This window comes from Scyliorhinus canicula, chromosome 7 (assembly GCF_902713615.1).
Source record: "Scyliorhinus canicula chromosome 7, sScyCan1.1, whole genome shotgun sequence".
In the NCBI taxonomy this organism is placed as follows: Eukaryota; Metazoa; Chordata; class Chondrichthyes; order Carcharhiniformes; family Scyliorhinidae; genus Scyliorhinus; species Scyliorhinus canicula.
The window spans coordinates 103,434,382-103,459,225 of NC_052152.1; the positions used below are offsets into that span (position 1 = coordinate 103,434,382).

General features: G+C 48.8%; 1 protein-coding gene across 3 annotated transcripts in view; it reads right to left on the bottom strand.

The window, feature by feature from the left end:
• Positions 1–24,844, bottom strand: part of clcn4 (chloride channel, voltage-sensitive 4) — a 108,836-nt gene that overhangs the window by 57,129 nt on the left and 26,863 nt on the right. Inside the window, exon 1 of one of the 3 annotated variants that reach the window (XM_038802570.1) lies at positions 6,397–6,417. The exons of the other annotated variants lie outside the window; for them this stretch is intronic. The gene's annotated coding sequence lies outside the window, so the exon portion shown is untranslated. Of the gene's footprint in view, positions 1–6,396; positions 6,418–24,844 lie in introns of those variants that run through there. 3 annotated transcript variants of the gene reach the window in all.

Below are 24,844 nucleotides of genomic sequence, written 5' to 3' on the forward strand. Positions count from 1 at the left end.
CCGGGCCCCTGTAGGGCTCGGCCATATTGCCCGGGGGCCCGCCCGGAGACGGGAACACATGCTCATGTGCGTAATGACGCCGACCACAGCGCGCATGTATGAACTCGCGCCGGTTGGAGCTGCGGGGACCACTCCGGCGCCGCCCAAGCCCCCTAGGAAGGAGAGCATTCCTCATTATCGGGAACCGTTGATGCCGGAGTGGGTGGCACGCCCTTAAGTGGCCATTAAATGCCACCTACTGGCCTCAGTCGGCCCACAGGCTGGTAAGATCATGGTGGGTGCAGGCGAGGAGGCACCAGGAACGACATCAACAGCATGGCGCCCAATTCTGCAGCACCCCAGCCTGTCAACCCATCACCGGAAAACTGCCAAACACAGCCCAAACTGTTGTATACTCCTGTGAGCCAATGGAATAGGTTAGTCTGTACACTGTAACTGTATGTTCAGTTGTCAGTATTGCAACTGGATTGGGTATTTTTTTTACCTTTCAATTTACCTTAATCAGTAGGAGCTGCAGTGCCTGTGTGGTGAACGTATTGCTGTAACAATTCACCATGTGCTTATCTGTATTATGCTGTTGCACATGTGGGCTCCACCTATGGACCACTGTATGGTATTACCTATAATGTAGCATGCTGGGGCCTGTGTGGGCTCCGCCCCTGACTCCACCCCTTGAGGGGAGGTATAAAGAGCAGTCGCCCTGTAGGTGGCTCCCACTAACAGACCAGTCGCAGGCAGGCACTGTTCTAGTTGATTAAAGCAACAGTTTACTTCTACTCCTGGTTTTGTGTGAATTGATGGTCGCATCAGTCTGCATATTAATATTGTTGACAATGGTCATCCACTTCCCGTCCCATTTTCTTCAACACGTCTCTCCACCCTGATTTACCGGAGCGACTGTATGTTAAACTGGCAAAAATCCAAAGGTCCCAAGCCCATGAGCTGCATAGTGGATTCTGATTGGCCCCTCCACAACTCATTTTTTCTAACAAGGCCTGAGGAGCCTCTCCAGGCAAAGGAGTTCACCACCCCAGCCCTTTCCGGCCTACTCATCAAATTGAAGCCTCACTGTGGGCTCCGGGTTTCACTCTGCACCCTGTTCTTAGCCATTGCTGAGACGGAGAATGCTAGTTGAAAAGATTTCCATTTCCTCGTGTCAATAGTCCTCGGGCGGGATTCTCCCATTCGGCGGCAGAATGTCCACGCCGTCGGAAACGCCGTCGTGTTTCACGATGACGTGAACGGGCCACTGGAAATACCGATTCTGGCCCCTACAGGGGGCCAGCACGGCGCTGGTGCCGTTAACGCTGCTCCAGCCTCCCATCCCGGCGCGAACTGTGCACCGCGTCAACCCGCGCATGCGCGATGGCCTCCCTCAACCTGCCGGCCCCGACGTAACATGGCGCGGGTGTTCAGGGGCAGGCGCGTAATAAAATAGGCCCGGGGAGTGAGAGGCTGGCCCGCGGATCAGTGTGGGCCCCGATCGCAGGCCAGGCCCCATCGGACGGCCCCCCCGGGATCGGAGCCCCCCTCTCCCCCCATAGGACGCCCCCAGACCCTGCGCGCAGAGTTCCCGCTGTCTGCGACCAGGTGTGGACGGCGCTGGCGGGTCTCTGTCTTTTTAGAGCGGCTTTTTAGAAGAGCCCACGACCGGCGCCATGCCAAACGCGCGGGCACCAATTCTCCGCTCAATCGCGTACCAGCGTCGGGGTGGCGTGGCACGGTTGCGGGGATTCCCCGGCCCGGCGCGGGGCTGGGAGAATCCCGCCACTCATCTTCACATAAATAGGTTTATTTTGCAGTGCAATAAGGTCTTTACAGATAGTTTTTCTGTAGTCTTTACATCAGTCAAAATCATTGAAGAAGTTTGAAGCATTTTCAGTCTCAGTTACACTTCAAAGGAAGAGGCTAGCTGGAAGTCCCTTCAGCAATGAATAGTGCTTGCTAGCTGGCTGATAGGCAGGCCTCTCCATTCAGGGCTCAACAAACCTTCACAGTACTTGAGAGGTGAAGAAAATGAGAGCAAAAGGGCCAACATCATTAAAGAGTGGGGTGAAAAATTGGGCTGTATTTTACTGTCTCCCACTGGCCTATTTGAAGACGGGGGCCGCTCCATAAATTTGGTAACATTACAAGGTGACCAGCCAGGTGAAGACATTGGGCTGGAATTTGTGGGACACCATAAGACCATAAGACAGGGGTGGGCAAACTACGGCCCGCGGGCCGCATGCGGCCCACCAAAGGTCTTTATGCGGCCCACCAAGATCAAGTCATTAAAAAAATATATTTCTTTTTTTTTTTAATTTTATTTTTATTTTTTAAATTTTAAGGTTAATGGCTGTTGGGTTACTGGTATAGGGTGAATACGTTGACTTGAGTAGGGTGATCATTGCTCGGCACAACATGTGTTTCATGTGAAGTTTCTACTTTAAAATATTAATTAATAAAAATTAATTGCTTTTTTTTTCTTTAAAAACCTTTTATTTTGGCTATTTTAAATATTAATTATTTTACTTAATATACTATGCGGCCCTTTAAAATTGTGAATTTCTGAATGTGGCCCTTGCACGGAAAAGTTTGCCCACCCCTGCCATAAGACATAGGAGGAGAATTAGGCCACTTGGCCCATCGAGTCTGCTCCGCCATTCAATCATGGTTGATATTTAACACCGTTAAATCCAGCGCATGGCCTGCCCACCACCTACCCACTCCGAACATGTTCCATATTTTACAGGAGGCAGTGAAGGCGTTGTGTAGTCTGCCTGCCCTTGGAAATATTGCCCTTAAGAAGCCACTTAAGAGCCTAATTCCACCCTCACCATCATTTTATCCATTGTGAGGGGAGGCCCGTGCCAAATTGAAAGCCTAGCTGCTTTAGTTATATGGATTGGTGTTGGGGGAGATGGTTTTGCCCGCTGTGTGGGGGGGGGGGCTGCTGTCAATCCAACTGGCTGGTAGCTATGTAAGGTGGACTTCTTCCTGAGGTGAGGCAGAAGTCTCACTTAAGGCAAGGTAACATGGTCTCCAGCGTTAAATTGCTGAGGGGCAGCCATCACTATGATGGGCGGGTTCACTACCGACCTTGTAGCCAGGCTGTCCAGCCCAATGTCTTCACCTGGCTGGTCACCTTGCAATGTTAGCAAATTGAAGAGAGCACAGACGATCTAGTCTACAATTGTTGGGCAATTTGGCACATAGATGGCTGGCAAAAATGTATCCCATGTGTTTCTAAAACGAAAACAAAGAAATTCACTTGGATAAGAAATGCTTATCCAAGGTACACCAAAATGCCTGCTGATTAATTGACCAGATAGATAGCAGATCGACAAATACAGCTTTATAAACTTTCAGAAATTTACACAAAAAAGAAAGATTGATTTGAATTAATGTGGTCCTTGTGCTTTTCCTACCAAATTAAAACAAGAATTTACATTTACATAGAGCCCAAGATGCTTCACACAGTTACAATCAGCACGGGGGCACAGTGGGAATCAGTGGGGGCAGCACGGTAGCAGAGTGGGTAGAATGTGGCTTCACAGCACCAGGGTCCCAGGTTCGATTCCCCACTGAGTCACTGTCTGTGAGGAGACTGCATGTTCTCCCCATGTCTGAGTGGGTTTCCTCCGGGTGCTCCGGTTTCCTCCCACAGTCCAAAGACGTTTTGTTAGATGAACTGGCCATGATAAATTGCCCTTAGTGTCCAAAAAGGTTAGGAGGGGTTATTGGGTTACAGGGATAGGGTATAAGTGAGGGCTTAAGTGGGTCGGTGCAGACTCGTTGGGCCGAATGGTCAGATCCTAGAGTGAAACCTGGCCTGATAGATCTAAAATGTTTTTCGAAGCTATGGAGGAAAGTTACTGAAAAAATTCACAAGAGTTTGCTGATGAATTTTTAATACAAAGAATGGAATACTTAATAAAACAAGAAAATAATAATTATATTACACAGGACAAAAATGCTGGAAGGATTTCAATGTGAACACAAGACAATTCAATTTCCCCATATTCCTTTACCCCAGAAATATCTTTTACAGACACATAACCCAGTGGAATGTTACCACCAGCTTGATACAATGGCTTCTCGTGTGGAATTGGCACAGTTGCAAATGGTTTTCTTCCGGCAATTTCCTGGATCTCGATGTTTCTCACCCAACTTGTATCTCTCCCAAAGACACCCACAAACCGCACAGTTTCTTCAACTGCAGAGCTACCAAATTAGTTCCCCGAACTCAGCCTTTCAGTAGCACCTCTGCTAAACTGATCACTTTGCTAAGTCCTATAACTAATTATTCAGTTAACAACTATCCCAGAGCCTTGTACTGTTTCTTCTCAGGGAGCTTAAAGTCCCGGTCTTCTCTCTCTGACACATACTGAACACCCCACAATAAATAAGTAAAGTGTGGGACCAAAGCAGGTTCCATGGATTCTTTTAAAAAAAATATGGAGTACCCAATTCACATTTTCCAATTAAAGGTCCATTTAGCATGGCCAATCCACCTACCCTTTGGGTTGTGGGGGCAAAACCCACGCAAACACAGGGAGAATGTGCAAACTCCACACGGACAGTGACCCAGAGCCGGGATCGAACCTGGGACCTTGGCATCATGAGGCAGCAATGCTAACCACCGCGCTGCCCTTATTCCATGGATTCTTAATAGCCCACCCAGACTTTTGTCACATTGTGAGCCAACTAATCTGACTGGAACTTCACCTTTCTCTCACTGGTTTCCAATCTCCACATTTGAAGATCTCACCTTGGAATTCTTTCTCAAGTCACTCTAACTTGGACAATTTCAACAAAGGCCCACCTCGCGAGTACTTTTGGCTGGATTTCCGAGTATTTTAAAGTATCACCTCAGAAGCACAATCCCATATCATTAGCCACACTGAGCTATGGGACCACTTGCCCCAAAAGGAACCTTTGCCCCATTGGCTCGCCTTCGGCTGTCTCCTTGCATCTTCAGCGCTTCCCTCAATTCCACTTCATTTCAAGCCAGCCCCGAGCAGCTCTTTCTTCAACTTGGAGCCTATTTCTCTGCTCCTTTCTTTTATCTTACTTAACGGGACCTATTCCTGATCCCTTGTCTTTGTCCCTTACCTGGGACTTCCTTCTGGGAACTCTCCCTGCCCCCATCCCCGGTTTGGAACCTTCTCTATGTCCCCCTCCTGTGCTCCCTGAGACACCCACTTGGTATTAGTAGTCCGGTTCAGGTCATCTGACCTGTTTTTCATGCCGTTTGCTCTTCCTTGCTACTGTGCACATGCCCAGTACTAGTTCCTAACCTAAGGAAGGTAAAAAAAATCAATGAGCTGCACATAAACGGCTGTCCTCCAACCGTGCACAAGAAAAATGCGGGAAGCTTGTCAGGAACTGGAATCCTTGATCTCCGACTTCAGATTAAGGTAAGTTTTTTGAGTTTCATCACAAAAGGACCAAAATCAAAAGAAAGGTTGATGCCCAAGCCCAAGCAGACATTCCGAAAGGTGGCCAAATGTTAGGTCCGAGGTAGATTTGTGCAGGAGAGTCTTATTAAGAGAGATGTGGTGAGACAGTGGGGGCTATGGAGGGAATTCCAGAGCTCTGGGGCCGAGACAGTTGAGGGCACTGTGTTTATTTTTAAAGACAGCCTTTCCCCAAAGATTTAAAGAGCATCAGGAGTAGGAGTAGGCCATATGACCACTAGCATCTGTTCTGTCAAACAACAAGATCATAGAATTTACAGTGCAGAAGGAGGCCATTCGGCCCATCGAGTCTGCACCAGCCTTTTTAAAGAGCACCCCATCCAAGCCCACATCTCCACCCTATCCCCGCAACGCAGCATCCCCACTCAGCCTTTTTGGTCACTAAGGGCAATTTAGCATGACCAATCCACCTAACCCGCACATCTTTGGACTGTGGGAGGAAACCGGAGCACCCAGAGGAAACCCACGCAGACACGGGGAGAAAGTGCAGACTCTGCACAGACAGTGACCCAAACCGGGAATCGAACCTGGGACCCTGGAGCTGTGAAGCAACAGTGCTAACCACTGTGCTACCATGCTGCCCCAAAAATTCACAGCTGATCTTCCACTTTTAATTTCAGTTTCCTGCCCTGACCCATAAACAAGGTCTTGTGTCCCTGGGAAAGTTGTGTTAGCCAAACAACAACCAGATCAGACCACAGCAGGGCCGGCAGCACCATTTACCACCCCCTAAATCGCAATATCGATACAGCAGGCCCAAAAGCGGTTCATTTTTCAACCAATCCTGTCGCCACACACTTGGCAGGCCTCCTACATTCCTCTGCAAGGCATATTTTAAACATTTCTTTCTCTGTTAACTCATTTAAAAACAAAGGGTTCATTCTTGAATTGAAAAAAAAATCATTCCCAAAAGAATTTAGAATGAGTACATTACCACAGTGAGCAACTGCATTCTTCATTGTTGGATTCCTACGGTGGTGTACAGGAACTCAAATGTGAGAAACTAGGCGTTTCACATCTCAAAGATTTTAAAAGATAATTTAAATTCCCCCCCTCTTTGTTAAACAAAGACATTCTCTCTTCAATCCCTCTCGAGCACACAGTGCTGTTTCTGAGGGCAAGTTCCTGACTTCCAAACCTCTACCGATGCTGTTCTCTAATTGGCCTTTAGATGGTGCACCAAACCAGCTTTGAAAACTCTTGTCAATTGGCCATTCTTTTCAATCAATGTAATTCTGGGCATGTGGGCACTGTTGGCCTTTGGTGTCCATCCCTAGCTGCCTTCAAGAAGGCAATGATGCAGCACTTTGACACAATGGATTCAGAGGGAAGTTAGGTTAGTGTGGGGGCTAGAATCACAGGGGCCCACCCACATAAGGCCAGCAGGTCCTTTACGGAAGGAAACATCAGTGAACCCAAGTTGAGCTGTTACAACAATTCAACTTTTATGACCACTTTTACTGATGTCGGCCTTTTTCTACATTTCCAGATTTTTCAGTCTCCCCTGCTTCTCTGTCGAAACGCCCGATGGAATCCCTGAGACAGGTACAGCTTCCATTCACACTCCACGAGAAAGTCAACACTTCGGACAGTGCAGCATTCCCTCAAATTGCCAACCAAGCTCCAAGTGAGACTTGAACCCTCAACGCCCTGACTCACAAACCAGAGTGCAACCTACAGAACCAAGGCTGAAATCTAAAGAGGGCAAATGTCAAAAGATACTGGGAATATTTCAACGGCAAGTTTTAAAACCTCTGTTATCGGGTAAAAATGTGCAACTTTCTTTATGTTTGACAAAAGCAGATTGCGATTTTCTTTGGCTGGAGTAAGTCCTTGGCGGAATGCAACAAATTCAAGATGCTTCCAGCATAAATTCTCAAGGTTTTCTGTTGAAATTATTTCAGACTGTAGCCCGAGAATTTTAGCTCCCTGAGTGAAAGAAATGAGGCGGTTCACATTGTTGTGCGAGGGCAGTTTACTTTTACAGCCATGTTTTTTGTGCCACACTTTTGATCTCACTCCCTAAACCTCTCTGCCTCAGTCCTTCTCTTAAGAGCCTCCTATCCAGTGGCATAGAATCTCTACAGTGCAGACCGATGCCATTTGGGCATCCGAAAGAACAGACCATCCAGGCCCAATCCCTCACCCTATTCCCGCAACCCCACCTAACCTGAACATCTTTGGACTGTGGGAGGAAACCAGAGCACCCAGAGGAAACCCACTCACACATACGAAGAACATGCAAATTCCACACAGACCATCACCCAGGAACAGAATTGAACCCGGGTCCCTGGAGCTGCGAGACAGCAGTGCTAACCGCTGTGTCACTGTGCCATCCTTCACCCATGGTGATGGTGAGGAATTGAACAAACGAATGTGATATAAAATAGGATTATTAGTTAGAATAATGTAGATGATAGAGCCGGTCTGATGGTAGTGAGTTCACAGACAAAGAACAAAGGAATCCAGCAAAGCATGGCCAGGAAGGGGGGAGGGGAGCCTCGTACAGAGGATGGTGAAGAGGATGCTGGGTAACAAGAGGCCCAGGGTTGAGGATTGCGAAGTGAGCCAATCAGGATATAGGGCCAGGTCAGGAGGTGTATAGGATGACCTATAGGAATCTTATATGTGAAACTTGATGCCATTTGAATTATTATGTGCAGAGATCTCTTTGTCTTGGGCCTCACTCGGTTCTGAGCTTCAGGAGACTGTATGTGTTCTGAATCTCTATAGAGCGGGTCAGCCTTGCAAGTTGTTTAAAAATAAACAATACTATACCTACAAATCCCTCACGATGGGTAAAGAACTTAATTTGTCAATGGGGCATGCCAAGGAACTGGGGAATAAGGTTTCACAAAGGGCCTCTGTGCCCATTAGCAGAGTGCACCACTGCCATAAGACATGGAGCAGAAATAGGTCATTTGGCCCATCGAGTCTGCTCCACCATTCAATGAGATCATGACTGCTCTGATATGATAATCCTCAACTCCACTTTCCCGACTTATCCCGATAATCCTTGATTCCCTTGCTGATTAAAAATCTGTCTATTGTAGCATTAAACATACTTAATGACCCAGCCTATACCGCTCTCTGTGGTAAGGAATGCCACAGGTTCGTTACCCTCTGAGAGAAGAAATTCCTCCTCGTCACAGTCCGAAACGGCCAACTCCTTACTCTGAGCCTGCGCCCCTGAGCACAGGATGTCCCGACCAAGGAAAACATCCTCTCACCACTTGCCCTACTAGGTCTTCTAAGAACGTTACACACTTTGACAATACCCTCTCTCATTCTTATAAACGTGAGAGATATAGGCCAAATCTATTCTCATAAAACTGCTCTCTCAGCCTAGCGCTCAATTTTTGCAGTCAGGCCTCCCAGGCAAGTATATCCTTCCTTAGGTAAGGAACCTAAAACTGCACATAGTATTCCAGGTGTGGTCACACCCAAGCCCTACATAACTGCAGCAAGACTTTCTTACTATTCATGCTTCAACCCCCTCAGAATAACATTCTGCCTGCTTTCCTGACTGCATGCTTTCCGTGATTCGGGGGCAAGGATACCCAAGGCCCTCGGGATTCCAACACTTATCAGATTTTAACCTTTCAAAAGGTATTCTTGGGAAGCACGGCATGCAGTGGTTAGCACTGCCGAGGTCCCAGGTTCGATCCCGGCTCTTGGTCACTGTCCATGTGGATTTTCCACATTCTCCCCGTGTTTGCGTGGGTTTCGCCCCCACAGCCCAAAGATGTGCAGGGTAGGTAGATTGGCCATGCTAAATTGCCCTTTAAGTTGGTAAGAAAAAATAATTGGGTACTTCAATTTGTTTTTAATTTTAAATTGTTGTTAAAAATTACAGAGGCCATGTGGTTTCAGATAGAAAGAGAAACAGGCGAGCTGGAGAGAAGAATTTAGAAGGTCTCATGAGTACGTAAAAGAATCAGTAGCACTACTTTGAAGAGCAAGAGAGCTGTCCCTCGTATCCTCAATCCACATCACTAAAAAGGATTATCTGGTTGTTACATGACTGTGCGAGCTTTTGTGAACAAAATGGCGGCTGTGTTTCCTACATCTCGTCAGTCACTGACTTTCAGTAAGTGCTTCTTTGCCCGTGGAGCACTTTGAAACAAACTGAGGTTATGAAAAGTGTTAAATTTAAGGCTTGCTTTCAATCATAGAACATAGAACATAGAACACTACAGCGCAGTACGGGCCCTTCGGCCCTCGATGTTGCGCCGACAGTTCAACATCGCTCTCTCAAATCTGCAGTGCTTAAGGCAACTGGCCTAAACTGTGCTGCTGCTTAAAACACACAATACCGCACTGAACAGAAGCTGTTCTTCCTACAGAAAATGTTAGCTGACAGTAGAAGGCACCACGTGCAGTTGGACAGAGGATCTAAGAAGGCAAGACAGTGAAGAGATTATAATAGAACAAAGCATCATGGAGAAATGGGAAGTGGAGTTGGGAATGGAGATCAATTGGGGAGTATGGAGTGAGGCACTGCGAAGGGTAAACGGGACCTCCTCTTGTGCAAGGATGAGCCTGATACAGTTTAAGGTGGTGCACAGGGTGCATATGACTCGGGCGAGAATGAGTGTGTTCTTTCAGGGGGTAGCAGATGAGTGTGAGAGGTGTGGGCGGGGGCCAGCGAATCATATGCACATGTTTTTGGGGTTGAGTAATATTGGGAAGATTCTGGGCGGGAGTGTTCGCGGTCTTAGCCAAGACCCCATGTTGGCTCATGATGACTGGAAGGTTTTGACTTAGAGACCCCAAACCTCTCTCAGCTGCATCATCTCCTGGGAGAGGAAAAATAACATTTAAAAAAAGACTGATGCCAGTAAGGAGGGGAAAAGACTTTGGATAATTCTTCTCTAACTCACAACCCTCACACTAACCAAGAGCCAGTCCAGCTTTCCTCATGCAAGAGAATTAGCAGATGGCTCAATGCATTCCAGTGGCTTCCTACCCTCTCGGCAAGGAATAACTGTGTAAGGTCCAGTCTATTGCTACTTTTTAATTTGCATGGTAAATGTCTGTGCCTTGAAGAGACATAGGGTGTGATCCAATTGCCACGCTGTGCCTGAAAGTCAACTCGCTGCAGTGCAGCATGACTGACAGAAGTCAGGAGACCCCACTCCCGGGATCGACTGGGCTCACTTGGCCCCCGCTGAGATCTAACGCGGGTCACGCGAGGCGTTGCAATGTGAATCCCGCCAATTGTGGGCAGGAGCATTTATTGGCAAATCTGTATGTTAAAGTGAGACAGGTAGTCTCACCAACTGCTCTGTTGACCATTAGGTTCATTGGGCCGACCCCTTGCTCTCCGCCATCTTCCCCTGTGTTGCATGAAGAGTTTCTTGCTCTTGCAGCTCCTCTCTTCCAAACCCGCTTCTGGTCAACGAATCCATCCACCGACCTCACCAGTGGAGTATAACTTTCCTCCATCACCTCGACACATTTTTCCTCCAAAACATCCGCCCAGCAACCGGGGAAACGGAACAAAATAAAACGCCTCGAGTGGGAGCTGCCAAATGTGTGACCACTCACTCCATGGCCACCACCGGAAGTCATTCCAAAATCAGTTTGTCGAAAGGTTAATGCTTTGATCTCGGGGTTTGTGTGGGTGGGGAAAACCCCACAGGTAAGAATGTGCTGTTGGAATGGGGGTCAGTGGGGGGTGGGCTGGCCTCGTCTAACACAATGAATTATTATTGGGCAGGGAATATTGCTATGGTAAGGAATTGGTAGTGGGGGAGGGGTTGGCGTGGGGGCAGGTGGAGGCAACTTCTTGCAGGACTACGGGTTTAGGAGCACTGTTGACGTAGCCTCTGCCATTCTCGTCGACCAAGTGCTCCACTAGCCGTGTGGTGGTCGTGGTACTGTGGGGACTACGGCGGCAGTATCTCAGGTTGGAAGGTGCCTCGGTGTGGGCACCAATTTGCGGTAAACATAGATGCACCGGGGGTGTTGAATGCAGGGTTTCGGGGGTGGTGACGAGCAGGGATCGAGCGGTTTGAGGATCTGTTTGTGGGGGGCAGCGTTTCGAGTTTAGAGGAATTGAAGGAGGAATATGAGCTGCCCAGCGGGAATGGGTTCCGGTACTTACAGGTGCAGGATTATGTGAGGAAGCAGGTGCCATCCTTTACCGATCTGCCGTGCCCAAGATTACACAATAAGGTCAAAGGAATGACTGGGGGAGGGCAAGGTGTCAGATTTACAAGGGGCTATTGGACTGGGGGGGAGCCAAGATAGGAGAAATCAAGAGGAAATGGAAGGAGGAGCTTTGGGGGGGGGGGGGGGTGAAAGGAGTCTGGGTTGTGCAAGGAGGTTCTGCGGAAGTAGAATGCATCCTCATTGTGCACAAGGCTTATCCAGTTTAACGTAGTGCATTGGGCGATATGACGGTGGCCAGGATGAGCAGGTTCTTTGAGGGGGTAGAGGATAGCTGTGGGTAGTGTGCAGGGACGCCTGCGAACCACGTTCACATGATTTGGGCATGACCAAAGCTGAAGGGGTTCTGGCAGGGGTTCGCAGATGCAATGTCCGAGGTGCTGAGGGTGAAGGTGGCCTCGAGTCCAGAAGTGGCGATATTCAGAGCGTCAGAAGAGCAGTGAATCCAGGGGGCGAGAGAGGCCGACATTTTGGCTTTTGCCTCCCTGGTAGCCCGGAGATGGAGTGGAGGGACCCGGAGCCACTGAGTGACCTGACGGAGTTCATAAGACTGGAGAAAATTAAGTTTGCCTTAAGAGGGTCAGTGGATGGGTTTGCCCGGAGATGACTGCTGTTTATCGACCTCTACAATAGAATTGAGATGTCAGCGGGGACTGGGGGGTGTGCGGAGGGGAGTGGATATAAGGGTTAAAATGGGGAGGGCAGGATGGGAGGAGGGGAACGGCAGGGAGGTCCAGGCGTTCAGTTAGTTATTAATGTATTCTGAACTTTCTATTTGTTCTTACTTTTGTGTTGGTTTGTGTTCAATGTTTGTACAAATGCCTTAATAAAAATATTTTAAAAAAAGAAATAACTTCCGCAATGGATGGGCCACATAAGGCTTGGGAATGTCGGTAAGTCCTAGTCTATTTGATTATAATGAACCGCCTACTGATCCAGTATCATAGAGTTTACCTTATTAGACAACTATCCTTTGATCCCCTTTGGCTTAAGTGCTGTGTCTAACAGCTTTTTGAAAAGATACAGGGCGGGATTCTCCATTGGCTAACGCTGAAACACGATTGGGCGGAGAAGCAATTCCGACACCAAAGTCGCAGTGATAGCCGATTTGCCGCAAAATCGCAATTCTCCGTTGTGGTGATCACAAGTTAACCAGATGCAACACAACTGAGCGACCACTAGAGGGAGCACGGGAGAGCCATATAAATAGATCAGGACAGGAAGTGAGGACACGCACTTCACAGCAGGGGGGCTGGTAAGCAGGACACACAGCAAGCAAAGCTGGTAGTTAGCACTGGAAGGTAGTTCTAGGTCGAGCTCTGGAAACTGAACGAACCCACAATAAAGCATCTTCTCCACACTTGAGACTGCGAGCTTTATTAAGACACGAGGAACAACACATGGTACCTAGGAGTGATTTCAGACGCTTATGACAGGACAACTCAGCTGCAGATACAGAAAACAAAAAAAAAATGGCATGGAAATCTCAACCAAGAATGGCATGGAGATCTCCTGCTGGACATTTGACTGGGGAAGACATCGCTAATTCGAGGATGTGGCATGGATACCCACCTCAGCTGGACACGACTGGTAATGTAAGAAATGTCTGGAAAAGGTTTAAACAAATGTTCGATTTTTATCTCATAGCTAATGATGTTGCAGAAGCCTCAGACAAAATTAAAATAGCAATTCTCATCGAAGGGCCTGTCAATAGGAAAGTGTATAATGGATTTAAATACTCAAAAGGTGAAGACAGGAACAGCTTACAAACGTTACTAAACAAATTTGAAGAGTACTGTGAGAAATTTGAACAGCAAGGCATGCTCACAGTCCAACCTGCACAGAGACTGAGTGATGCAAAACTTAAAAAATCACAAAAAGATCAGGAAATCGCGAATGCACAGTACAGATCAAAAAGAAGAAATAACAGGAATTTTTCACAAAGCCAAAACGCTGAAATCCAGTCCAGATCGGAAAGAAAAGGTAACTTACAACTTTTAGAAAGAAAAAACGCTGAAATCCGCGATAAAATGGCGTCGGGGCACATTTTGCAGTCTATGGTAAGCAAAGAACTACAAATCGCGTCTGCGCATGCGCCGGAACCGGAAGTCGCGCATGCGCCGGAACCGGAAGTCGCGCATGCGCAGTTTACAAAAGATCGCGGCGCCGATCGTTATGCGCATGCGCAAGCCGCGCATGCGCAGTCAAAAAAAGTCTTCGTCGCGGACCGTCATGCGCATGCGCAAGCCGCGCATGCGCAATGGACACCGAACCGCACAAGGAAAGAAAGCCGATTTGCGCATGTGCAAGTCGTTCCTACGCGTGACGTCATGACGTCTGAGAATCCTGACCACGCCCACTTAAAAGGGAAATGCCCGAAAATTGAAACCAAGACACTTAAAGTGGTAAAACCAAATTTTCTTGCCTCAGAACACAGAAAAACGCCTGAACTTAAACCAACAGTGAAAAACAACTTGCACAAAACCTTGGAAAAAGCTGCCTTCACCACACACAGTGAAGCGAACAAAAAGAATTCCGAAACAACAAAAGATGATTTGTTTTTCGACGATTACCTCTCAGACCTGACTGGGTCAGTCGGATATGCTTATCACAGCATCAGCGACACGGTCGCAAAGTACAACACGAACCAACTCGTGGTAGATGAATCCAACCAAAATGCTTTGGTTTTCGAAGAATACTACTCAGACATGGCTGAGTCAGTCGGATATGCTTATCACAGCATCAGCGACACGGTCGCAAAGTTCAACACGAATCAACTCGTGGTAGAAGAAGCCAACCAAGATGAAATGGCTTTCAAAGAATACTACTCAGACATGGAGGAGTTATTTGGACATGCTGATCACAGCATCAGCGACACCGTTGCAAAGCTCAACACGAATCTACTCATGGTGGATGAATCCAACACCATGGTGCCATGGCAGCTCGTCGATACATTAGATGACAGCAATACCCAAGACGAAGACGACGCCACACAGAGAGCACAGGAAGACTCCACGGAGCGAGCGATGACAGGCTCCACAGTGCGAGTGATGAAAGACGCCAACAGGGATGCAAGCAAACACTCCCGGGCGGACACCAAGCATGAACAAGACCATGAAGGTAAACCCGCTGTACCTGAGCAACCACAAGCAGACTATGAAAGTCTACCAAGCTCACAGGAACAAGAAGAAAGAGCGGACTATGAAAGTCCAACACGCTCACAGGAACAAGAAGCAAGAGCAGACTATGAAAGTCCAACACGCTCACAGGAACAAGAAGAAAGAGCGGACTATGAAAGTCCAACACGCTCACAGGAACAAGAAGAAGACAATGCACCTCTGCCCACTGCATGCGAAGACAGTGACAAGGTGATCACACTCAACGTACAGGATCACAGTGAGACTGACAGTTCTCAGCTTGTCTGTACCGAAGCACAGAGCGAAAACAGTGACAAGGTGCTCGCACTCGACGTACAGGATCACAGTGAGACTGACAGTTCTCAGCTTGTCTGTACAGAAGCACAGAGTCGGGCCACCCAACAGTCCAGAGAGACGATGCCAAAAGAAAACATGCAGATTTTGACTCCAGAAGAGGAGCACCTGGAGCCCAGAGAGACAACGCCAAAAGAAAACATGCAGATTTTGACTCCAGAAGAGGAGCACCTGGAGTCCACAGAGACAATGCCGACAGAAACCATGCAGATTCTGACTCCAGAAGAGGAGCACCTGGAGTCCAGAGACATCAAACAAAAAGAAACCATGCAGATTTTGACTCCAGAAGAGGAGCACCTGGAGTCCAGTGAGATAACATCAACAGAAATCATGAAGATTTTAACTCCAGAAGCGGAGCACCAAGAGTCTAGAGAAACCACGTCAACTGAAATCATGCAGATTTGGACTCCAGAAGAGGAGCGCCGAGAGTCCACAGACACCGCGTCAAATGTAATCAAGAAGACTTTGACTCCGGAAGACGAGCACCAAGAAAGCAAAGATGCGGAATCCAATTCTCCACAACTGATTGATGTCACCTGCACCGATGCAACATCAGATCATTCGCACCACTCGCGAGACGGAATGCTCAATGACTCAAATTATCCACTCGGGACACTCATAGAGTATAACAAGAAAAACAAAAGTCAAAAGAAACACAGCAAGAACAAAAACAACATGAAGCGCGACAAGACCAACAACAATAGCAAGAAGCACAGCAGAAACGAGAACGACAACAGCAAGAATAAAAGCAACATGAAGCGCAACAAGACAAACAACAACGTCAGGCACAAAGATAGCGACAACGACAGAGGCAGAAACAACAAGAATGGCAACAAACACAACAAAGTCAGGAGCAAAGATAGCGACAACAACAAAGACGGAAACGACAAAAACAGCGACAAGTACGGCAACGGAAACAACAAAAACAGGAACGACAGAAACAACAGCAATGAAACAACGACTTGTACACAATGGCACTACTTGGCACATGATGGACGATGCCACAGCACACTGCAAAACGATAACAAGACTACAAACATGTCATGGGATGACAACGAATCGCACAAACTCACGTCTGCTCCAGAACAAGCAAGCACACCAGCATCCAAGGCGGATGAGACAATAAATCAACACCACAAGCACAAAAAAAAAGTCCATGCCAGTCAACATCAGTGATGTGACCATGCAAACACCTCGGGATGACGCATTGGGTACTTAAGATAACAAGGAACACCAACAACATTCACAGCGGACTTGCAATATCAATATCACCACGTCATCAACAACAAAAAGAAAAAAAAAAAAAAGCTCTGAACAAATTCATCAAGTTTGGACTCATAAATGTGTTTATTAAGTTTGGACATATAAATACATTGGCTTTGTTAACCAAGGAAATAGCATCATCACTTGTATAGATACGCATATCATAAGTCACTGTTTTGTATAATTTTCCTTAATGATGTACAGAAACTATGTAATGAGAAAGAGGGGGATGTGGTGATCGTAGATTGACCAGATACAAAAACAACAGAGCAAACACGAGCGGGAGAGCTATAAATACACTGCGACAGGATGTACAATTTTCTTTAACGATGTTCAGAAAATATGTTAAGAGAAAAAGGGGGATGTGGTGATCACAAGTTAACCAGATGCAACACAACTGAGCGACCACTAGAGGGAGCACGGGAGAGCCATATAAATGGATCAGGACAGGAAGTGAGGACACACACTTCACAGCAGGGGGGCTGGTAAGCAGGACACACAGCAAGCAAAGCTGGTAGTTAGCACTGGAAGGTAGTTCTAGGTCGAGCCCTGGAAACTGAACGAACCCACAATAAAGCATCTTCTCCACACTTGAGACTGCGAGCTTTATTAAGACACGAGGAACAACACATCCGTCACCTCGGCAGCGGCGTCAATGCATTCCGGAACGCACGTACAGAAAACACTGTTTGCACATTATTAGCGGGCCCGCTATTCTCCGGGGCCTCTGGGATTCTCCGCCTCCAATGGGCCAGGTTCCCGACGGCGCATTTCACTTGTGCTTTTAAAAATCATGAAACCGGCATAATGGCTGATGAGAGAAAGAGAAGAGGTAGGACACAGAGAGGAGTGACTGAGGGCTGCTGGGCCGGACTGGCCGGGCTGGCTGGGGGTGAGGGGGCATGCCAGGGCGGGGGGGGGGGGGGGGGGGGGGGGACTGGCCAAGTGGCCTGGGTGACCCCTCACAGGGCTGGGGCAGTGTCCAGGCATGGACCGCCATTACTGCGGCCTGTGAGGCAGCCATCTTGCTGTGTACCCACCCTGGCCCCTGGTTCTGAAGAATAACACCTGCCGTATAGGTACCCCCACCATCCCATCCCTGCACCAAGCCCTCTGCCACACCTTTAGTTGGGCACCACGCTAACATGTCGTCCGTTCACCCCCTGCAGACAATGGATATTGAAATTCAACCAGCAATGGTGGCCTTCTTTCTGGTCACTGCAGCCGTGGGGAATGCCCTGCGGCTGTACAAGCTGGAGCTGCTCAAGGAGGAGGAGGAAGCTGCAGCAATAGAGTGTGCAGCAGTAGAGCGTGCAGCAGAGGAACAGGAGGCAGCCGCCCAGGATGGAGAGTGAGCCGCCCTACAGGGTGTGGCCCTGGGTTGGCAGTAACAGTGGGTCTGGTCCCTAGGATGGAGGATGATGACAATTCGCTCTGCGATGAACTCTGTATCATCTGACAATGTCTGACTCCTGCCCCCCATAGCACTTTCCATCGTCCATCTCGGTGATCCCTGCATGCCAGCTGGCCATTCCATCACATGGTCCCATTAAATCCCTAAGGTGGCAGTGGTGGGGTCGGTCGGGGAAGGCAGGGGTTGGGGACCCCGGGCCACCCACAATGTCTGCCCATTTCCCCCCCCCCACCCCTCCTCTGTCCAGCCCAGACCAGCCCACCCCTCACACCCATCTGACAGAGCACCGAGGCAGGTTGTAACAGGTGCTTAATGTTAACAAATATATACGTATACATGCCCGAGCCTCTATAACTAAACTGTGCCCTGCACCCGTGCCAACTTAACTAGTGTCTAACTTTCTGGCCTTACGGGCTCTAACACTACACCTAGCTGGTTCCCCAGATGGTACAGCAGGAGTGGAGCAGGCCTGCTGTGATTCCTGCCCTGCAACCTGGGTCCCCGTTGGCAGGGGCGTCTTCTGTGACAGCGCCTTCAGTGAAGGCACTGAATATAGATAAGTCTTTAGGCCCTAACATGCACTAAAGATTTGTGCTCCCGAACTAGCAGCACTCCTAGCCAAACCGTTCCAGTATAATAAAAACACTGGCATCGACCAGGTAGGACAATTGCCCAGGTATGGCCATTCAACCAATAGCAGAACAAATCCAATCCAGCCAATGGCCGCTCAATCAATCGATTTTCGATCCTCAGCAAATGATGGAAGCTAATAACATTGGCAGAGCTATCAAGTAGCACTTATTCAGCATCAACCTGTTTCGCCAATGTTGAGTTTGGGTTCTGCCAGGACCACTGAGCTCCTGCCTTCATTGCAGCTTTGGTCCAAACATGGATTCAAGAGTTGAACTGAAATGGTGAGGTGAGAGTAACAGCATTTGACATCATGGCAACATTGGACAGAGTTTGGCATCAAGGAGCTCTGGGAAAATTAAAATCAATGAGGATCAAGGGGAATATTCACTACTAACTAGAGTAATATCGAGCTCAAAGGAAGATGGTTGTGGTTGTTGGAGGTCAATCATATCAGTCCCCCCACGTCATTACTCCAGGAGTTCCTCAGGGTAATGTCCGAGGCCCAACCATCTTCAACTGATTCAAAGGCCTTCCCTCTAATACAGGGTCAGAATTTGGGGTGTTCACTGATAATTGCACAATGTTCATGACCATTCACAACTCAGACACTGAAGCAGTCCATGTCCATTTGCAGCAAGACCCAGGCAACATTCAGGCTTGGACTGATGAATATCAAGGCACACTTTCGCACCACACAAGTGCTAGACAAGTGCCACAAGTGCCAAACGCGTAGGCGCCAATGTCGCCGAATCTCCTCTCTGTGGAGAATCATGTGCCGGCGTCGGGGCGGCGTGGCCGGATGCGGGGATTCTCCGGCCCGGCCCATGGCTGGGAGAATCCCACCCCTGACCTCTGATACTCTCTGCTGATAGTGGCAACAGCGGAGGCCATGGTCCAGGATTCCTTACAATGTATATTATAGGTGTATCATTGCCCACAAGGTGATGTAAAGAGACACCCAAAATTAGAATCAGTTGTGGACTGGACAGAGACCTGCGTAGAAGCAAGCACGGAGTTAGCTCATAACTTGGCCTGTAATGTACATAGTTATGTGTTATCAAGAAGCTGCTAATGTTGACTTCCAGTGGCAGCTATGAAGGAGTAAGTGCACATTTAGTGGCTCCCGCTCGGGTCAGACTTGGATAAGGAGCGCATTCTACAGTGGGCCAAACACGGAGCTGTAAGTGGGACAACAGTATCCTGCGGATCTACAAAGACCGGAGTGTGGAGGTGGCCAGGAGAAGAGCAGGCTTCAACCAGATTAGGTCGATCCTTTTTAAGAAAAAGGTGAAGTTCGGACTGTTGTATCCGGCCCGTCTCTGGGTCACGTACGAGGAACAGCACTTTTATTTTGAGTCGCCTGAGGACGCGCTGGACTTCGTGAAAAGGAAAGGACTGGTGATGGACTGAGAGCTTTTGAACTTTACTGCAGCATTCATGTTTTTTTTTCCTTTCTGTTTCTCTGTTCTTTTAAAAAAAAGTTTCTCCTTTTTCATTTTGCGCAAGCTGTTTTTTAATGCCTTCTGTATTGATTTGGGACCAGTAGCAGAGCTGAGTGAGTTAAGGTTTTCATTTGCACTGTTGGGAGATGGAGGTGTGCTTGTTCAGATTTTGGTGTTTTTCTGTCGGGCAATTGTGTGGGGATTGTTTGATGTTGGAGTATGTTTGTATGATCGGGGGGGGGGAGGGGGGAGGGAACAATAGGCGGGAGACTATCCAGCGCCAGGGGTGGGGGCCATCAAGCTAGCTGGGCGGGCTAGCTCACGGAAGCACAGTGGGGGGGTGCATATGTTTGGTTTATCAAAGGTGTTGGGTTACAGAGTGGTGTTACTGTGGGGGTGGGGGGGGGGGGAATGTTCTGCTGACGAAGGAGAGACATGGGCCAAGGGACAGAGAGGAGGTATGGGGCAGAGGCTGCCTGGAGGGCGGGGCGGTGGAGGCAGGAAGCATGGGCTGGAGGCGGGCCCAAAAAAGGAGACGGCTGATCAGCGAAGGCGGGGAGCAATGAGCCCCCAACTAGGCTGATCACCTGGAATGTTAGAGGGTTAAATGGGCCGGTCAAGAGGGCGCGTGTGTTAGGGGACTGAAGGCGGACGTGGTAGTGTTGCAGGAGACGCACCTTAGAGTAAGTGACCGGGTTAGATTGAGGAACGGCTGGGTCAGTCAGGTCTTTCACTCGGGACTGGATTCAAAGACTAGAGGGGACGCGTTCCTGATCAATAAGCGGGTGCTGGTTGAGGCGGGTAGATGTGGGAGGTGGGTACAATATGGTCAGTGGGAAACTGGAGGCGGTGCAGGTGGTATTAGTAAATGTGTATGCACCAAATTGGGATGATGTGGAGTTTATAAAGAGGATGCTAGGGAAGATACCGGACCTGGACTCACACAGGTTGGTAATGGGAGGGAACTTCAACACAGTTACTAACCCTGGCTTGGACTGGTCAAGCTCAAAAACGGGCAGGGTGCCAGCAATGGTGAAGGAACTAAAAGGGTTCATGGAGCAGATTGGGGGGTGTGGATCCATGGAGATTTGGGCAGCCGAGGGTGAAGGAGGTTTCCTTCTACTCACGCGTGCATAAAATGTACTCGCAGATCGATTTCTTCATTTTGGGCAGGGCCTTACTGGCAGGGCTGGTGGACACGGGGTACTTGGCAATCACAATCTCAGACCATGCTCCGCACTGGGTTGACCTGCAGGTTAGTAAAGACAGTAACCAGCGCCCGCACTGGAGGTTAGATGTGGGAATTTTGGCTGGCGAAGGGGTGTGTGAGCGGCTGAGGAAATGTATTCAGAACTTCCTGCAGGTCGACACAGGGGAAATTTCAGCAGCGATGGTCTGGGAAGCACTGAAGGCGGTGGTCAGAGGGGAACTGATCTCGATACGGGCTCATACGGAGAAGGTGGACAGGGCAGAGATGGACCGACTGTTTCAGGAGATACTACAGATCGATAGGAGGCATGCGGAGATCCCAGAGGCAGGGCTTTTAAGGGAACAGCGGAGGCTATAGGCGGGATTTGGCTTGTTAACCACAGGGAGGGCGGTGGAGCAGCTAAGAAGATGAGGCGGGTGGGGGGGGGGGGTTTATGAGTATGGAAAGAAGGCCAGCAGAATGCTTGCACAGCAGCTTAGAAAGAGGGAGGCAGCCAGGGAGATAGGGAAAGTAAATGACGGAGATGGGAACCCGGTTGGAGATTCCACAGGGGTAAATAAGGCGTTTAGGGATTTCTGCAGTAGGCTGTACAGTTCGGAACCCCCTACGAGGCCGAAGGGGATGAAGCACTTCTTGGGGGGGCTGAATTTCCCAAAGGTGGACGGGGAGCTGGTAGAAGGACTGGGGGCCCCGATCGGGGATGGAAGAGATGGTGGAGGGTCTGAAGGCCATGCAGTTGGGTAAAGTCCCGGGGACGGACGGGTACCCAATGGAGTTTTATAAAAAGTTCTCGGGGATATTGGGGCCGGTGTTGATGAGGATGTTCAATGAGGCAAGAGAAAGAGGGGTGCTGCCCCCGACGATGTCACAGGCCAAAATTCCGCTGATTCTGAAGCGGGACAAGAACCCAAAGCTGTGTAGATCCTACAGGCCGATATCCCTGTTGAATGTGGATGCCAAACTGCTGGTCAAAATTTTGTCCTCCAGGATTGAGGATTGTGTTCCGGACGATATTGGGGAGGACCAGCCGGGGTTTGTTAAGGGTAGGCAGTTGGTGGACAACGTAAGGAGGTTTTTAAATCTGATCATGATGCCCCCGGAAGGTAAGGAGGTAGAGGTAGTGATCGCAATGGATGCAGAGAAGGCTTTTGATCAGGTAGAATGGGATTATCTGTGGGAGGTAATGGGACGGTTCGGATTTGGGCGGGGCTTTATTGACTGGGTCAGGTTGCTGTATCAGGCTCCTGTGGCAAGCGTACGGATGAATAAGACAACATTGGACTATTTTAGACTGCACCGTGGGACGAGACAGGGATGCCCCCTCTCCCCACTGTTGTTCGCGCCAGCTATAGAGCCGTTGGCAATTGCTCTGAGAGCCTCAAGGGGCTGGCCCGGGGTTGGGGGGGGGTGGAGCATAGAGTCTCGCTCTATGCAGATGACCTGCATCTGTATGTACCGGACCCATTAGAGGGGATGGATGAAATCATGAGGATTCTAGGGGAATTTGCCCGCTTTTCGGAGTATAAGCTAAATGTGGGGAAAAGTGAGATGTTTGCGGTCCAGGTGAGGGGACAGGAGAGGAGATTGGGGGAGCTGCCGTTTAGATTAGTAGGGGGAAGCTTTAGGTACCTAGGCTTCAAGTGGCGCTAGAATGGGACCGGCTGCATAAAGTAGATCTGGCCCAGCTAGTAGACCAAATGAAGGACGATTTTCGGAAATGGGACCCGCTCCTGTTGTCATTAGCTGTGTTTCAATGTCTTCCCATCTTTATTCCGCTGTCCTTTTTTAAACGGGTCAACAAAGTGATCTCTGGCTTTGTTTGGACGGGCAAGACCCCGCGAGTAAGGAAGGTAATGCTTGCGTGGAGTCGGGGAGAGGGCGGGCTGGCGCTGCCAAATTTTAGTAACTATTACTGGGCGGCGAATATAGCCATGATTAGGAAGTAGGTGGTGAGGGAGGAGTCGGCATGGGAGCGCATGGAGGCGGCTTCATGCAAGGGCACCAATTTGGGGGCGTTGGTAACTGCACCTCTGCCGTTCCCGCCGGCACGATACTCCACCGGCCCTGTGGTGTTGGCGGCCCTGAGAGTCTGGGGGCAATGGAGGAGACATGTGGGAGCAGAGGGAGCATAGGTCTGGTCCCCAATCTGTAATAATCACCGGTTTGCCCTGGGAGGTATGGATGGGGGATTCCGGATATGGCGGAGAGCAGGGATTGAGAGGATGGGGGATATGTTTATAGATGGGAGCTTCCGAGTATAAGGCGCTGGAGGAGAAGTTTGGGTTGGCGAGGGGAAACAAATTCAGGTATCTGCAGCTGCGGGACTTCCTATGTAAACAGGTGGCAACCTTCCCGCTCCTACCGCTCAGGGGAATTCAGGACAGGGTAGTTTCCAGAGGGTGGGTAGGAGAAGGGAGCGTCTCGGACATTTACAAGGAACTTATGGGGTCAGAGGAGAGGCAGACTGAGGAGCTGAAGCGCAAGTGGGAGGAGGAGCTGGGAGGTGAGATAGAGGATGGTCTATGGGCGGACGCGTTGAGTAGAGTCAACATGTCCGCAACATGTTGCAGGCTCAGCCTGGTACAATTCAAGGTCGTTCATCGAGCTCACATGGCAGTGGCCCAGATGAGCAGATTCTTTGGGGTCGAAGACAGGTGCGCAAACTGTGCGGGAGGACCAGCGAACCATGTCCACATGTTCTGGGCATATCCGAAGCTCAGAGGATTCTGGCAGGGGTTTGCAGATGGCATGTCCACGGTATTAAAAACAAGGGTGGCGCTGAGTCCAGAGGTGGCGATTTTCGGGGTGTCGGAAGACCCGGGAATCCAGGAGGAGAAAGAGGCAGACGTTCTGGCCTTTGCTTCTCTGGTAGCCCAGAGACGGATACTATTTGCATGGAAGGACTCCAAGCCCCCGAAGTCGCAGACCTGGCTATCGGACATGGCTAGCTTTCTCTGTTTGGAGAAAATCAAGTTCGCCTTGAGAGGGTCACTGTTAGGGTTCACGCGGATGTGGCAACCGTTCATCAACTTCTTCGCGGAAAATTAATCGTCAGCAGAAGGGGGGGGGGGTTAGTTTAGCTTAGAGTAGGGGGTTAAGAAAGGCGGGATCTGTAAGGGAAGGAGACAACTTTGGCACATTGTTTATATTTTCATGTACATTATTTATTGTGTTGTTATTATAATACCAAAAAATACCTCAATAAAATGTTTAATAAAAAAATAGAAGCAATAATGTTCAACCAAATAAGGCTCAGAACTTCTTTGCAGACCTACTGAAGATAAAACAATAAGAACTTATTTATTTGAGTTACCCAGGTACCAGATATTATTGACAATGCATCTGGAAGTATTGGGCACAGTTCGCCGGACTCGGGTTACTCGGCAATTGATAGAAATCAGCTTTTCTGGTTAGCTATAGATGAGATAGATAAAAGGTTTAATTGAGAAATCATTAAGAGTAATTGACTAAATCATATTAACCATGAGAGTGAGGAAGGCTGACTAGCTGGGAACTAATCAGATTAGACTCTAAATTTTCACATTTTGCAAGTTGCTCGAGACTTGCCAGAGACCAAGGCCAGTGACAAAAGACTTAATTGTATGCAGCGACCTTCCCAAGCCTGGACTGTTCCGTTTCCATGGCAACAGTCAGTCAGGGTCATAATGACTTTTTGAAAACTGTGTTAATCTAATTAATGTTAGCGGCATAACAAGCCAGGGTATGGAAAATTACACCAAAACATTTATCTCTTA